This window comes from Cornus florida, unplaced genomic scaffold (assembly GCF_030987335.1).
Source record: "Cornus florida cultivar Cherokee Brave unplaced genomic scaffold, ASM3098733v1 CherokeeBrave_3.0.0_Hap2_Chr07, whole genome shotgun sequence".
In the NCBI taxonomy this organism is placed as follows: domain Eukaryota; kingdom Viridiplantae; phylum Streptophyta; class Magnoliopsida; order Cornales; family Cornaceae; genus Cornus; species Cornus florida.
This window is the reverse complement of record NW_026775577.1, coordinates 72,968,334-72,984,283: the sequence shown is the minus strand read 5'-3', so window position 1 is coordinate 72,984,283 and position 15,950 is coordinate 72,968,334. Positions and strand designations below refer to the sequence as shown.

At 36.7% G+C, this 15,950-nt stretch overlaps 1 pseudogene; it reads left to right on the top strand.

Moving 5' to 3' along the window:
* Positions 1-15,449: 15,449 nt before the first annotated feature.
* On the top strand, positions 15,450-15,548 carry LOC132267858 (small nucleolar RNA R71; annotated as a pseudogene).
* The last annotated feature ends 402 nt before the right edge of the window (positions 15,549-15,950 follow it).

The following is a 15,950-nucleotide window of genomic DNA, read 5'->3' as shown; positions in this document are numbered from 1 at the left end:
ACTTGTAAAACGTAGGTCGATGCATGCTCATTTCCTACAAGTAGCTTTATGTTACTCACCCCTATGATACTGGGGCATATTTTAGGTATAGGATTCAAGGTTAGAGATTCTCACCATGCTTGGATTATTTGGGAACTTGAAGGGTTCAATTCTTGTGAAGGTTGGCTTGAAAAGCCATTTGTAACCTTATATGTCAAATGTGTATATTTGCTTCTAGACTTGTAATGTGTGCCTAAGCACACTTTTTGATTCTCATTTTATGTATATGACATGAGGCCAATGGCCAAACTCCTTTTGAAATTACATTTATGTCAAGGATGTTCATTTTTGCCTTCGATGAGAACATATGGAAAACCATGCGTTTTAGTATGCTATTTAGCACCGAAGCGTGCATTGTGTATGAACTTCTTCCATTAGCATTCATTTAACATGCATGAAGTGTGGCCAAGGGCCAAACGGCATTTCGAAATCATTTCATGATTTTAGGTTTCAAGTTTTCATTCCAAACTTCATTTTTTGGCATTTTGGCCGTTGAGGGGTCATATTTTGTGTCGGCCATATTTTTGAGCCACGGACCATTGTAGCACATCTTATTAGGTAAGTTAAGTTTGCGTGCATGGTTATTTCCGGGCAAAGCTTCTTCTTTGGTGAAATGAGCCTCCTACCGACTCATTTTACACTTTTGTTGCATATTCTGACCTAAGGGTATTTTGGGAATTTTCTTTGGGAAATAAATTCCATTCTTTACATGGTCACTTAGAAAATATGATTTTAGGGGGGGTTTCTTTTTTGTGTTTTCCCAGAAAATGCCATCTTGGTATCGGAAATCGCATCCAAAGTTTAGCTCTCAGTTTTTAAATTTAGCAGCTTTTTGGACCCTCTGGACCAATTTTCATGGAGGGGCATTTTGGGTATTTCACATTGTGTATTTTTTTATTTTCCTTGAGATTCACGTAGAAACTCAATTTTGAGGGGGGTTTCTTCTTTGAGTTTTTCCAGAAAATGTCATCTAGGTTCTCAAATTTCCTTTTTTTTTCCGGAAAAACCCTTGCTGCCAGAATTTCTTGCTGCCCATTCTACCTCCTTCACATGTAAACGGTTACGAGAAGTTTGGTAACCGGTTACATATGCTTGGGCAGTGTTTTGGTTGAATTTTTTTGTCTCCTAACCGGTTAGGAAGGCTTGGTAACCGGTTAGATGATCTAGGGTTTGCACTTTTTGACCGTTTTACCCCTTCTTCTTCCGTAAGTCATATCTTCTTCATCCGGACTCCAAATCAAGTGATTTTTGAGTCTAAGTTCATTAATTTTTCATTGTCTTTCCAATGGTGTGCTCGGTGGCACCCACTTTTAAGCTAAAAATTACATTTTTTCCCCTAGGTTCATTCTTGTACGTTTTTGAAACGTTGCTTCCGCATTTGATTCCTTTGGGTTCCGTGACCTCGTTGAGGGTCACATTGGCATCTTAGAGTCATGTTATATCTCTATAGACTGTTATTTGTCTTTTGCTTCCGCATTTCGAATCCGTTATCGGTTCATCTTTCGGTTCATCACTGACGCACCGGGTTGAAAAACTTGGGCCGTCACAAGTATCCTAGCTACCTAAGATCATTTCTAGCATCAATCACCTCATTCATGCAATTTTAACAACATAGGGTCATGCTTACACAAAGCAACAACATAGGATCATGCTTACACAAAGCAAAAACATAGGAGCATGCTTACACGAAGCAACAACATATAGATTCTCAAGGTTATCAACTTGAAGTCTAAAATGCAACATCAACTAAATATAACAATTTAGCATAATTAGAATATCTAATACCACACATCAAGACATAGATTCTCTAGGTTATCAACTAGAAATCTAAAAGTGTGAAATCAACTAAATATATCAATTTAGTATGGATGTACTTAACAACATCAAATCGCCAATAGCTAAAACCACAAGTCAATAAGGTAAACAAGATTGTCAACTTGGAATTGAATGCGAAAACAAAAAGTGGAAGACTTAGACATCATGCTTGGAATTCTACCGAGACCTCAATGGTTATTCCGGGCACTAACCCGTAGGGAAGACCACCCTAAGTGCGCACTATCTCAATGACTTAGAGGACTCACGTCCCCGTACTAGAGCCAAACCCTAGCCATCTCAACTCAACAATGTTCCAAGATTCTAAAATAAGCCAAATAAGTTCATAACTTATACATATTACTACTACATAGTAACAAGTTAGCAATATACTCTCAATTGTGCATAATAACCATTTCATATCCATAATGCTATGAAATCACAAGCCAACAATATATTCATATAGAAACATACTCTCAAGAATATAAATTTAACAACAATGCCCTTCAATGCATATAACACAATCAAGTGAATACTTCACAAGTCTAAATCCATGATCTGAAAATAGAAGCACCTTCTAAAACATGATTAAATCCATGGAAAAACAAGATAGAATCTCATTACATCAAAATAATTAAACTCTCTAGATTTCAAATCATTTCCAATTGGCCCCAATTAAATATATGCTAATAGACATATCATGGTCATTACATATATTCTCACAAAAGCTTAATTAGGCCTATGAAACCATAAAAATTAGATTTTAATTAATTCTCTTAATTAAAGTCTCTAAATTTTCAAACTCAACCAAATACTCTCAAATTAAAGTATGTTAACAAACATGCCAAAACTTAATTTAGAAGCATAAAACAACTCAATTTCATGCAAGGTACGGCCATGAACTTTAATCTTTCACAAAAGATAAATATTAATTAAAAAAAGCAATTCTTATTTAATTAATCCAAATTTAATATATGTTAACCAACATGTTAAACCAAGATTTTCTACCATGCCACAATTCAAATCAAAGTTATATATCATCATGAATTTTAAATCTTATACAAAGAATTAAAAATTACTAACTTTCTAGATTTGATACAAGGCACATATATAAGTTATATAATCATGCTAAACACTCAATACAACACACACAAAAGCCAAAAACATTCCCTACCTCCATTTGAGATGAAATCTCAAATCCCCACCAAAATAAATCAGCTCTGAATCTGACGAAACTCCTAGGTTTTGTTGGGGACAACACCACGAACATGAATCCCAAGGAAGCCCCATCAAAAACACAACTTGACTTCAAACCTGAACTCAAGAAATGGCCAAAACGAGATTCCAATCGATTGGAATCGAAGGCCTCGCGAGGGGAACAATAAACACTAATGCATTAAGGTATTTCATTGAAGGGAAGAAGCTAAAAGAAGAGAGAGAAGATGGCAGCCATGGCTGCCTCTAAATCTGTCCAAGAGAGAGGAGTGAGAGAGCAAAAATCTGATTTTTCACTTAAAGGCCCCCTGTTTGTAGAAAACTCAAAAAGTGTCTCGAACGGGCCCCGCCAGGTCCGGAAAGTAAAATCTGAGCAGACAAACTCAAACGGCAAAACTCCGTGAACAAGGAAGATTCCAAATGAGAAAATATGAACAACGGAAGAAACGGTGTCAAAAACTGAGTCCCGAGCAGAGAGTTATGCCCAAAATAAGTTTGGCGCAAACTAAGGTCAGAAACCCTGAAACTGGAAAACATCGTCCAGGAGGAAATTTGAAGAGTCCATGACTCGACGAAATGTGAAAATGAATCCCATACGAGAATCCAGGCTCAAAACAAGGCATTGAGCAATAACTTTCATTAATTGCACAATGGCCCCTCCAAAAAGTGAAAACTGCGAAACTGCCCCAGAATGAAAATATCTTCCAAAAGATATTTTCTTAGATACCCCTGAAATAAAACATCTTCAAAAGATATTTATGAAAAACACCCCATGAAAAGAAAAAGTTTCCAAAGAACTTTGCATTTATGCCCCTATGGACACCGGGAGTAACTAGAGTACTTTCTCACGAAAGTAAAGATACGTATCTCATGGAAATCATTGGGAATGAAGATACGTGAAATCAGAAACCAACTCCGAACACAAGAAGTGTGGTTACACAAACAGAGTGACAAATGAAGAAAAGACGGAATAGGGAAAAAGACAAAAAGTGATTAGTGTCGAAAAACGAAAAATGTGGGAATGACTCGGTCCTCAAAGGAAAAGAGTCTCGGAAATCACTCCAGAGCACTCGAGACGACACTAATCGACAAGAAACCAAACTCAGAAGGGAAAAGGTAATGGAAAAAATTTATCTGAAAAATCCGGGTCATTACAGACACTATCAATTCAATAATGAATCGAAACATAATACATTGAATTCACCAATTATATGAATTATAAATATTTCAGATATGTCAGAAACATATATCATTTTTATCCAAATAAAAATTTATTATGTCAGAGCATATAAATCCCAATAGGTTAAGAATATGCAACCCTCAGAAGACCCACTTTATCCATCTTTTGAATCTTTACCAAACTCTAATAGTCTGTTGTCGTTTGTTGATAAAATGTCAAAAACAAATATCACACGATCAATCAGGTGGGGTAGCTGCCCCATTTTGCTCCCATCTTGTTGATATCAAATTGGGAGTCCTATCAATTCATGTACCACCATATATATGCCCTATAAAAATGTTTTATGCCCTCTATTCTTTCAAGAGATTTTAAAGACGTGAGAAGTGCCTTTGATGTGTAGGCATTGATTTTGAATTCTGAATTTCCAAGGGCTTTTCCAAAATTTTGGACATTCCATACTTCATTTTTATTATACTGATTCATTGTTATTGGATTGTTATTCTTAAACAGCAAAGAACAAAATCAACGAAGTTCGTACAATGTTTTAGATAACATGTGTTGTTATTGGGTTGTTATTCTTAAACAGCAAAGAATAAAATCAACCAAATAGTAGCATGTCATACTGGTTGTTATTAGGTTCTTAAACAACAAAATCAAAGTTATAAAAGTATACACATTTATTTTAGACACGGGAGTTTAATTTTTTTTAAGACTGCATTGGGGGGCTCACCTCCCATATTTTTTTCGAGCAGAGCTTCCTTTTAAGCCTTCTAGATTATATATATATATATATATATATATATATATATATATATATATATATATATATTATTTTAAGAATTTTGAGTGGACCAAATTACATGGACAAACAAAAGGCGTATTATAGATGGTTACGTATTTACAAACTCATACTAGTTTACTTTTTAAAAGACCATCTCTGTAAATGTCAGAGTCATAGAAATATTTCCTATTTATTGAATTGATGGATTTTTGTTCATGCATAAAATAGAAAGCTTAAACAATCCAACTCATTTCTAAAATCAAAATCTGAACATACTAGTCTCAGGAATGAGTACTGCAAAATATAATGTAGTACATGCTTTTACTTATCTTTTTTTTGAAGATTATCTTTTGCCCCCAGCAGTGTGTTGTTCGAGCAGTGACCCTCCAAGCAATTTCAGGGTTGAAATCGACAATGCTCTCATTTGCACGTATGTTGAGTGTCGATATGAGCTTGTTGATTCAGTCAATTTTCAACCAAAAACTAACCCTTTGCATCTTTCTTGGTGGTTGCATGTTCAAGTGTCAGAAAATATTGTTCCTCTAAGCAACGCTATTATTGGCACATCTGTTGAGTGGTCACATGTTGATTCAACTGAAGCAACGAGTTGTACCCTAATTGCAAAAATGTACCATTGATTTTGGTGTTGATGCGGTGGTAATATCAACGATTTTGGTGGTCACTATTTATAGTTGTTGTCTGTAGTTATCCATATTTCAATGTTTGTGCCAGAGTGAGATCGCGTCAGAATTAAAAAACTTTCCTAAAAACTAAACGTGCCATAGACGGCACTAGCTGTTGGATCAAAATTTTGCCCGACTTGTAAGTAAAGGGATAGTGACTGAGGCCAAACATCGCCGGAGTGCCAGACTGTACTCTTTGACAATCAAGTCAGTTTTTGGATTTGTATAATGAAGAAAATAAATTATACATTTAATTTTCCATACTGTAGGGATTCTTGAAAATTTCCTCTTGAATTTGAAATAACATGATCTTATCATTTGACCTCAACTTGTTATTTAAATTTAAAATAACCGTCACTTTGAAATATAAGTGTGCAACAACTGCTAGTCTCTATCCTTAATTGAAATTCAAACGAATACCATCTCATCTGTTGATCTATAGTTGTTGGGTTTAATTACCCTTATCAGTTGCCCCTATTCCCAAGCTTCCTTGCTAAGGATGTGGGGAAACGTGCATATTTTAAAAACTTTTTGAGAAATTTTCATTCACAGATCTTGATTCATCACATAGAGACAAGTTTTATGCAAAAATAAAATATGATGTGTCATTCAATTAACAGATTGAATACTTACATCAAAAGTCTGAGTAAACCTTTAAATTTTTCCTCTAAAGTGAATGTTCTCACTTATTGTAAATCTCTTAGCAAGATATCTTCTCCTTGGATCTCCATCTTCTTGGTAATTGTTTTGCTTTTAGGAATCACTCATAAGCCTCCATGAATGACCTTGAAAAAATAGGCTTGTGGGAGCCTCCATTAGATAAGAAAGCAAACCCTAAAATCTAGAGAGAAAAAAAATATATATTCCTTTTTCTTTTCCCAAAGTATCACCTAAAATATCCATGAACCCATGTATATATAGGCAACATAAAAATTAGAAAAAGAAACCATAAATCATTCTCCATCTCAAATTCACATATCTCAAATCTAATAGGATTCCAATATCAAGTTGGGCTATGAGTGAGAATCCTTTGGACTTATTATTTTATTGGCTACAATGAATTAATAATTGGCCCGGTCCATGGACCCAATTCAATTAATTCATAAATTAATTTCTACTCCACTAAAAGAAATTAATTGAACTCCAATTAAATAATAAATAATCTCTAAGTCAATGTTGCACTTTGACCCCTCTATGCATATTAGTTATCGGATAAATAAAGCTATCAATCCGACTACTTAATTAATATATTTATTTTGGTACCTTTGATTATTTCTGTCTCGATCACAATAAAACATCTGTTTGACAAAAATAATAATTTAAATAAATAAATATATAATAAATCATTTTGTCTAAAAACACACGAAGGCCTTCGAATTTACTTTGTGATCAACCATAATCAATACAAAATAAATACAAATAGCAATGCTGCAAATATTGAAAATATAACCCTCTAACTATTAATTACATAACTACTCAAAGTGTCGATCTAAGGATCCCGAAGTATCCGCCGAACAAATCAAAGTAATTATTAATTAATAAAAGAGTTTATATTTTTCTCATGCTTAAGAGTCAAATGCCAAGATAGTGATAGGGAACAATTGCATACGATGGCTCTCGCAATATATCTCAACCTAACGCGGATCCAGTTCAAGTCTTAATTAATTATGAGTCCATCCATAATTACCGACTATAAACAATTTATGATTACTATTTATATTCATGCATTGATCGTCATCACATACATTTATAAATATCTCTTGTAATCAAGTGGACACTATCAATTCTATAATGAATCGAAACATAATACATTGAATTCACCAATTGTATCAAGCATAAATATTTCAGAAACGTTAGGAACATATGTCACTGTAATCCAAATAGGAATTTGCTATGCCAGGGCATATAAATCCCAACAGCTCCCACTTGCCCTCAAAGCCAATTCAAATTGCATCTAACTCCAATGTTATCTAAGCGATGATCAAAACTATTTGACGACGGAAGCCGCTTGATATACACCAAAATAATGTAGTGAATGTGCGGTTTAAGAAAAGCCTTTTGGGTCAAGTTTAAATTCATAAAAAACCACTACCAACACTACTACTAAAGTAGCAAGAGTGAGTAGGGATCGTCCCCAGGGATTGGAGTCGTACTAGCTTGTGGAATTACTATTAGAGTTAGTAGATCGAATGATCAAACAAATGATTGGTTGGTTGATTAAACTAGAAAGTAAATTAAACTAAATAATTGAATGCAATAAGGAGTAACTAAGAGAGAGAGAAATCTTGGCGTTTAGAGGTCACCACCAAACAATATTTTTCTACACCCTTAACTAGTGACTAATGAGGGAAATGTGTGTTGCAACAATGATGTGTATGTGTGTCTGGTTGATTCAATTAGCAAGGGTGACCAATTAAGCATGCATTTTCTAATCAACATGTGAAAAGCACAATATATCTAGCAATTAAGTATATATTGTCTAAATAGCATGTGAAAAGCACAATATATCGAGCAAGTCATTAATCCTTTCATTAAGCTCACAAGCCAAATATACCACAAGGTTAGAGACATATGCTACTTGCATTCAAAAGTATGGAACATCAAATAACAAGCATGGATTGTCCTCCCATCTAACAACTATGCTACCACTACACTACAATTAAGCTAATGACATGAAATTAAACTAATTAAGCTAAGGGAGAGGCATAATCCATCAAGAAATGAGCATGGACCATCTAGAAAATCACAAGAGCATTCTTTTACGCACAATGTTTTGACAATCTCTAGATCTATAGTATTAATACACATAGACATGCATCAATAACACAAGAAATAGAGACAAACACATGAGTATCTATTCTAGCATACATAGACATATGGATAGAATGAAATGATCAATTGGAAGCATTAAACCACATAAATCATTGAATAAACAAGATCTATATATATATAAGTGTCAAAACATGTATTACAACACTAATTCCTCAATAATATACAAAATCAAGATGTAGAAAGCATGCTTGGGGCTAACTCTAGCCCCAAAAGGATGTCTAGCCACTCATGGTAGTGCTTCTCCAACCCTCAAGGGCTAACTCCATGCTAGAGATTTGCTCTTTGGTTGATGTTGGATCGATCGAACTTTTGAGGTCTCTGAAAATGTCATCATGGCTCTGATCCATCTTGAAGTGCTGAGATCGATCATGTTGGATCGATCGAACTTTGATATGAGATCGATCGAAGATGTTGATTTCCACCTTTTTCTTCTTGTTGCTTCAACTTGGCTCATTTCTTTGATTTATCCCAGAATTGCTTCATTTCTGCTCTTATTTGGCTGAGTTAGCTTATTTTCGAGATAAGTACCTAAAAATAGAAATAATATGAAATCAATCTAAAACGGCAAAGTAAGATAGATAAAGATACTAGAATGCTTAAGCTTAAGGGGTTTAAATACGCACTTTTCAGCGCTCATCACACCCCCAAACTTAAATATTGCTAGTCCCTAGCAATGAACTATGAAGTAAGGAAATGAAATGAACAACTATACAAGTATGAATTTAGAAAACAATAAATGGATAACGCCACTTTCGTAGGGAGCACAATTGCACTTAGCATATGCAATAAGCCTTTTAAACCCCTAGTCTACCCCTATTGGACGAGTGAAGTCTCGTGAGGGTTTCCAGAAATGGTACCCACAAACATTAAGCTCATTCTTTCAAAAGAGGTACTAATATTGCAAACAAGCATTGGGAGAAAACTACCTCAAGTATGCAATGTTTCAAATATTTTCGAGCAATCTCCTAAAATTTTAACATCAAGCAAGCAAATATGGTCCTCCACACATCAAGAAAATGATCATGCAAATCAAAACAACTCTGGAATCCTTTTTGAGTGGACCGGCATCAAATGTGTTGCTATCTTAGCCAACTAAAGAATTAATCACATCCTTACCCTCAAACTAGCACACCAATCTAGTACGAATTATTAAGACAAAAAGTGAACCTTTTATTAAAGCTTTATTGTTCTAGGTGCGCTTATTCTTTTCACTCGATTTTTTTTATTTTTTTTTTATTTTTTATAGGATCAAAGATGGAAGCATGGTGCAATGTGTTGATCTATTAAGCTTTCTAGCGATTCATGAGGTCGAGCACTAGGTCAATGACTCCCAAACCAGACGGCTTTAGGGCATTAGGCGTTCAAACACCTACAAGCTCAAATCAACTAGGCTACAAATCAAAACAACCTCCATCTAATCATTTCCCACTTCTCACCATTTGGGATAAGTCTTCACTTTTTATTGTTTTTTTTTTTTTAATAAACAATTATTAACCTAGAGTTTAGGCCCTCCACCTTTCGGTGCGAGAAGTTCAGTGCTTGATGAGGCTAGAATCCCGGCTACTTAGTGAAAAGGAGTTGTTATCCACCTTTATCAAGAGCCTGAAGACGCTCTCCAAAGCCGAGGATCTGACTAGGACCCTCAGGTATGGATGAATCAGAAGAAAGCTCTTGAGTCTGCTCCTCCTCATGTACTGGCGACCTGGCTAGAGAGTGCTACTCTACGTCATCTGCAGGTCGTTCCAAATCAATGTCTATATGCTCGGCAGCTGGACCTACTGGTACATCGTCCGCTGCGGGATCTGCTACTGCTGCCTGAGCTGCTGCCTCTGCCTCCTCACCCTCTAGCTCCTCTGCAACCACTACTGCGTGGTCCTGTAGTCTAGTAATGATGGCATTGTAGCTCTTGTCCCAGTCCTTCTTCAAGAAGTGACTAGAACCTCTCTCAGGGTGCTCCCGAGAATGAAAAGGGTAGCACTGGTCAATCAGAACCTGGGTGATGAGGTGGCCAAAAGGGAGAGACTTAGCCCTTCCGGACTTCTCCTTGCTGATATACTCGTCGAATAGCTTCCTCATCACGCTTTAGATAAGCATGGGGATAAATACCCAATGGCCTGTGTAGAATGCGTAGAGGGCTGTCAAATAGTCTCCTCGCCACTGGATCTTATGCCCGGCCATATATATATTCCGAAAAAGAATGAAATCGAAGAACCATAGGTCATCTAGAAGGAATGTGCGGGTGGCGAAAGTCTCGCCATCGGCATGGTGACCTGTAAGAAATACTGCCATGTCGGCATAAGAAGGCCTGTATAGCCTCGAATATAGCTCATGTAGCTCCGGAGGGCATCTGTGTGGACAATGGCATGAGCGGGCTAACGAGTCCACAGTAATCGTGATCTGATGGCCATCTATGGTAGTGACCAGCTCTGCTATGGTACGTGGGGACGGTTGGAGGTTCTGGAAGAACATCCGTACCAGCCGCAGGTAGACTGGCTCTGTAACTGGGGCAAGAATAACTACAAGGCCCCTCTGAATAATGTCATGGTAAGTTGATCGGGTCAGCACCAATCTAGAGAAGAAATCTGTGTCGAACACCGACTCATGGTCCACTGCCATATGCGCATATCTAGGCACGGGCCTATCACGCTCTCGAGCTGGCTGAGTTAGCTGGCGTGGTGGAGACGGTACTGGTGAATACTCAACTCCAGCATGTGATGGAGATGGTAATGGTGTAAACGCAGGCTCAGCTGCAGAGGTGGATGGAATATGATCATTCTCAGCCTCATGAGCAGGTGACTAAAGTAGAGTAGGTTGTAAGGGCTCCTCCTATGAATGAGAGGGCTCTGCTAGCTCCTCTATCCTCGGTCGGATATGTCTCTGACGCCCGTGTTGCCTCTTGGCAATAGTCTTGCGCTTAGTCATAGCCTGAAAAAAATGATTTAAAAACTTGCAAGGGGAGTTAGTGCCAAAATTAAGACTTGAATGCACAAAATAGAAACATGCATATCAAATAAGATAGACAAAACATATATGACATATATCTATGCAAGTGACAGGGTATGAAACATGCTAAACAGTGTAAGTATGAAATGAATCCAATATGGAATATCACAGGCATTGGGCATATATGAGACAGCATGAACAAATTATATGATGAATGAAGTGTGTGTGTGTGATCTGTGAAGTTCAATCGATCATAAAAAGGTTTGAGATCGATCTCAAAACTTCGATCGATCTGAGGTATGAGTTCGATCGATCTCTCAAGATCGATCTGAGATTGAAGTTCGATCGATCGAACTATGCGAAGGTAAAAACTCAAAGGTCACAGATCTGTGACTTTGGAAGCTCAGGGGCCACACGAACAAGGTCGTGGGCCTATCAACACAACAATCCAATCAATTCTACTCACTTAGTATGGCCCATACTCCTATAATCAATTCAAAAATCAAAAATATAAAAACATATATACACATATATACAAACATACTTTAAGCTCATCAATGGTGGATTTCATCATCATTCATCCTAGATCTAGCATGTAGGCAACATATATTGTCAAATTGAAGCTTGAAAGGACAAAGTGTGGTTCGGATCTCACCTCTAGTCGCGAGAGAAGATGAGAGGAAGATGGTGATGCAAATCCGAGAGGAGAGAGAGAAAATCAAAGGTTGGAACTCGCCGGATGTTTGCCGGAGAAGATAATGATGATGGGGCACACTGGTGACAGGAAGGATGAGGAACAAGGGTTTGGAGGGTTGGATCATTCTAAATGATCGATCTTGAGACCCTCCAGGTCTATTTTTAAAAACATTTCCCGATTAGTTCAATCGATCGAACTGAGACTTCAGATCGATCGAACTTTAATGATCTCTCCTCAAAGTATTTTTGGGATTTTTTGAAATTTTTGAAAAATTAAAACTAAAATTAAAAATTAAAATTGAAAAATAGAAAATATTTTTGAATTTTTGAAAATTAAAATGAAATAAAAATATTTTTGGATTTTTGAAAATTAAAATGAAATTAAAAAAAATTTTGGATTTTTGAAAATTAAAAAGTCAAATAAAGTCAAACAAGGGTCAAAATAGAGAAGTGAAGAACTGAGATCGATCTAAACAAAATGTTCGATCAATCAGACAGAGGGCAAAAAAATATGCAGGTTTTTGGTTCAAAAATTTGGCTAAGTGTTGGAACTTGAAGATCGATCAAACTTTGAAGTTGGATCGATCGAAGAATTTCAGATCGATCTTGGAATGTTTTCGATCGATGAGACAGAGAGGTGAAATATGTAGGTAGATACAGGCTCAAAATTTTTCTAAGTGTTGGATCATGAGATCGATCAAACTTTAAAGTTGGATCGATCGAAGGTCTCCTGATCGATCGAAGAATAAGTTCGAACGATGGGACAGAGAGGTGATTTGGATGCAGGTAGAAAATTTTTCTAAGTGTTGGATGCAGGTGAAAGTTCGATCGATCGAACTCTCATTTGAGATCGATCGAACTTGTGCAAAATGCTCAATCACAACACAAAATTTCATGCAATCCTAATCACAGTTCCTATCAATGCATATGAACCAAAAACAAGTATCTAAACTTCGCAATAAATGAAATTTAAGATAGAAATGAGGGAGGAATAGGGTTTCGACACCCTACGAAATGTCGTTGCTAGTCTTTAACGTCTCTAACAAGACGTTGGGCTCTTTTAGCCCGGATTAAAGATCTTGTAATGCATCCCCTTTTTGTTGGGGTGATAGATGCTTTGAACTCCATCCAACAAATGGTTCTTTGAAGAACTTGTTGGATTAAGCTCAAAAGAAACTTTTGTTCCCTTGTCAATACAAGAACAATCTTTGGGCTTCCATGCCCTTTCAAAGTAAGAATTTGAAACAACACTTTTAGAATGCAAGATTGAAGATGATTCCTTTGAAGTTTTGGTCTTACACAAAAGCTCATTTCCTTGACATTGAAGATCATGACATTTGTCTACAACATTAACCTCTCCTTCATATTTGTAAAAATGAATTGGGTGTAGGATTGAAGATATTCAACTTCATCTTCATGTGGCCAAATGAGATCTTTATTATCCCCGTCCTACAATTGATGTTGGCATTAGCGGTTGCCAAGAAAGGACGGCCAAGGATAATGGGAATTTGGCTCTTAGGATTGGGGACCGGTTCCGTGTCAATGACAACGAAATCAACGGGGAAGAAGAATTTGTCAATCTTTATCAAAGCATCTTCAATTATACCCCTAGGCTTCTTAATGGATCGGTCGGCAAGTTATAAAACTACCGACGTTGGTTTTAATTCACCTAGGCCCAATTTGACATAAACCGAGTATGGAAAAAGGTTAACACTTGCTCCTAAGTCAAGAAGTGCCCGATTAATGATATGATCACCAATAATGCATGAGTAGTAGGTGAACTGGGGTCCTTAAACTTTGGCAAAGTGTTATGTTTCAAAATTGAGCTTACTTGCTCAGTCGAAACCACTTTTCTTGGTGCTTGGCTCTTGTTTTTCCGCTTTTGGGTGCACAAGTCTTTCAAGAATTTGGCATAAGCCGGAATTTGCTTGATTGCATCCAAAAGTGGAAGATTGAATTTCACTTGCCTAAACTTTTCCATGATTTCATTGGTTTTCGCCTTTTGCTTGTCTTTTGAAATGGATCCTTTTAAGGCATCCGGAAATGAAACTTTTTCTTTGAAGTCTCTTCAACACAAGAAGTTTTCAAATCATTTTGTTTCAAGTCATTTTTCAGCAAAACCTTTTCAAATTCGTTTTTTTGTAAACCTTTCTTCAAACCATTTTCAAAATCATTCTTCAAATCACATTTTGAAGTTTTCTCATTCACAAGATCATGTATATGCAATGAAGGAGGAATGGGATGTGAAACGGGACGAGTGACAACTTGAGGTTGCACCGATTCACTCTCTTCATTGGACATTTCAACTTGATTGTCCATAATCCTACCACTCCGCAAGGTAGTCACCGCATTAACATGTTCAATGGTGTGGCCTTCCGATGAGGAATGGGTTTTCACAACACATTGTTGCTTAGGTGGGGCATTAATAGGCATCTTTCCCTTCTCTCTTGCATTAAGAGTGCTTGCTATTTGCCCTACTTGGGTTTCTAGCTTCGTAATAGATTGAGAGTGAGAATGAAGCAATTGTGTGTTAGCCTCAAGAGTACCTAAAGCATTCAAAACTTTTTCTTCAACGGCGGGACTTCTAGTATTTCCTTGGGAATAAGATTGGTTGGGAAAATGAGAATTAGCAAATTAATTCCCTTGTGATTGATAAGGTCTATAACATTGGGATCCTTAGTTTTGAAGTGGAGGTGGAATGTACTTCCCTTGAAAACCACCTTGGGAAGGGTTTGAGCCCTCTCCTTGGTTTTTTCAAGAGAAATTCATATGATTTCTCCAACTTGGATTATAATGAGTACCATAAGGATTGTTCCCTTGGTTCACAAAAGCTGCATTGACTTGTTCATTAGGTTCATTTTGCACTTGTCCGTGAGGACAATGAGAAGTAGAATGAAGAACACTAGAACAAGTCATATGTGTTTCATTTGATGCACGATGAGAATGGTTAGGGAAGAAAGATACTTGGCTCGCCGAGTTTTGGTTAATCAAGAATTGATCAAACCTTTAAGATAAGGACTTCATTTCGGCGGCTATTTCATTTGAATGGTCAAGTTAATGTAAGCCAACACTCTTCCTACCTTGTGAATTTCTACCATTCTTGGATGATAATGTTTTATGCAAACAATTTTCACTCATGTTCTCATAAAGATGCCACACGTCATCCTCATACCTATCAATGTATAAGCCACCTATGGAAGCATCAACCATGCCTTTGTAATTGTCCGATTAGCTCTCAAAGAAATATTGAACTAATTGCCATTTGGGCATGTCATGATGTGGACACTTCCTAAGTAATTCATTAAAGCGATCCCATGCCTCATAAAACATTTCTCCATCCCCATGTGAAAATTCTCGAATTGAGGTTCTTATGGCATTGGTCTTAGAAACCGAATAGTATTTCTTCAAGAACTCTTGTTGTATTTCTGCCCAAGAAGTGATTGAAAAAGGCCTAAGATTGTTAAACCAATACTTTGCCTTGTCTTTTAAGGTGAATGGAAAAAGTTTGAGTCTTAAAACCTCTTCCGGCATGTCTGTATATTTTACGGTGGAACATACTTCAAGAAACTCATCAAAATGCTTGTAAGGTTCTTCACTTGGAAGTTCATGATAGTTAGGAAGCATTTGAATGGTTTGTGGCTTAATTTCGTAGTGATGTGCTCTAAATAGTGGTAATTGAATGCATGTGGGTGCATTGTATTCATTAGGCACATAGTGATCTCTTAAAGCAAGTGGAGGATTAGCAATTTGAGGTGCAACATGGGCACCT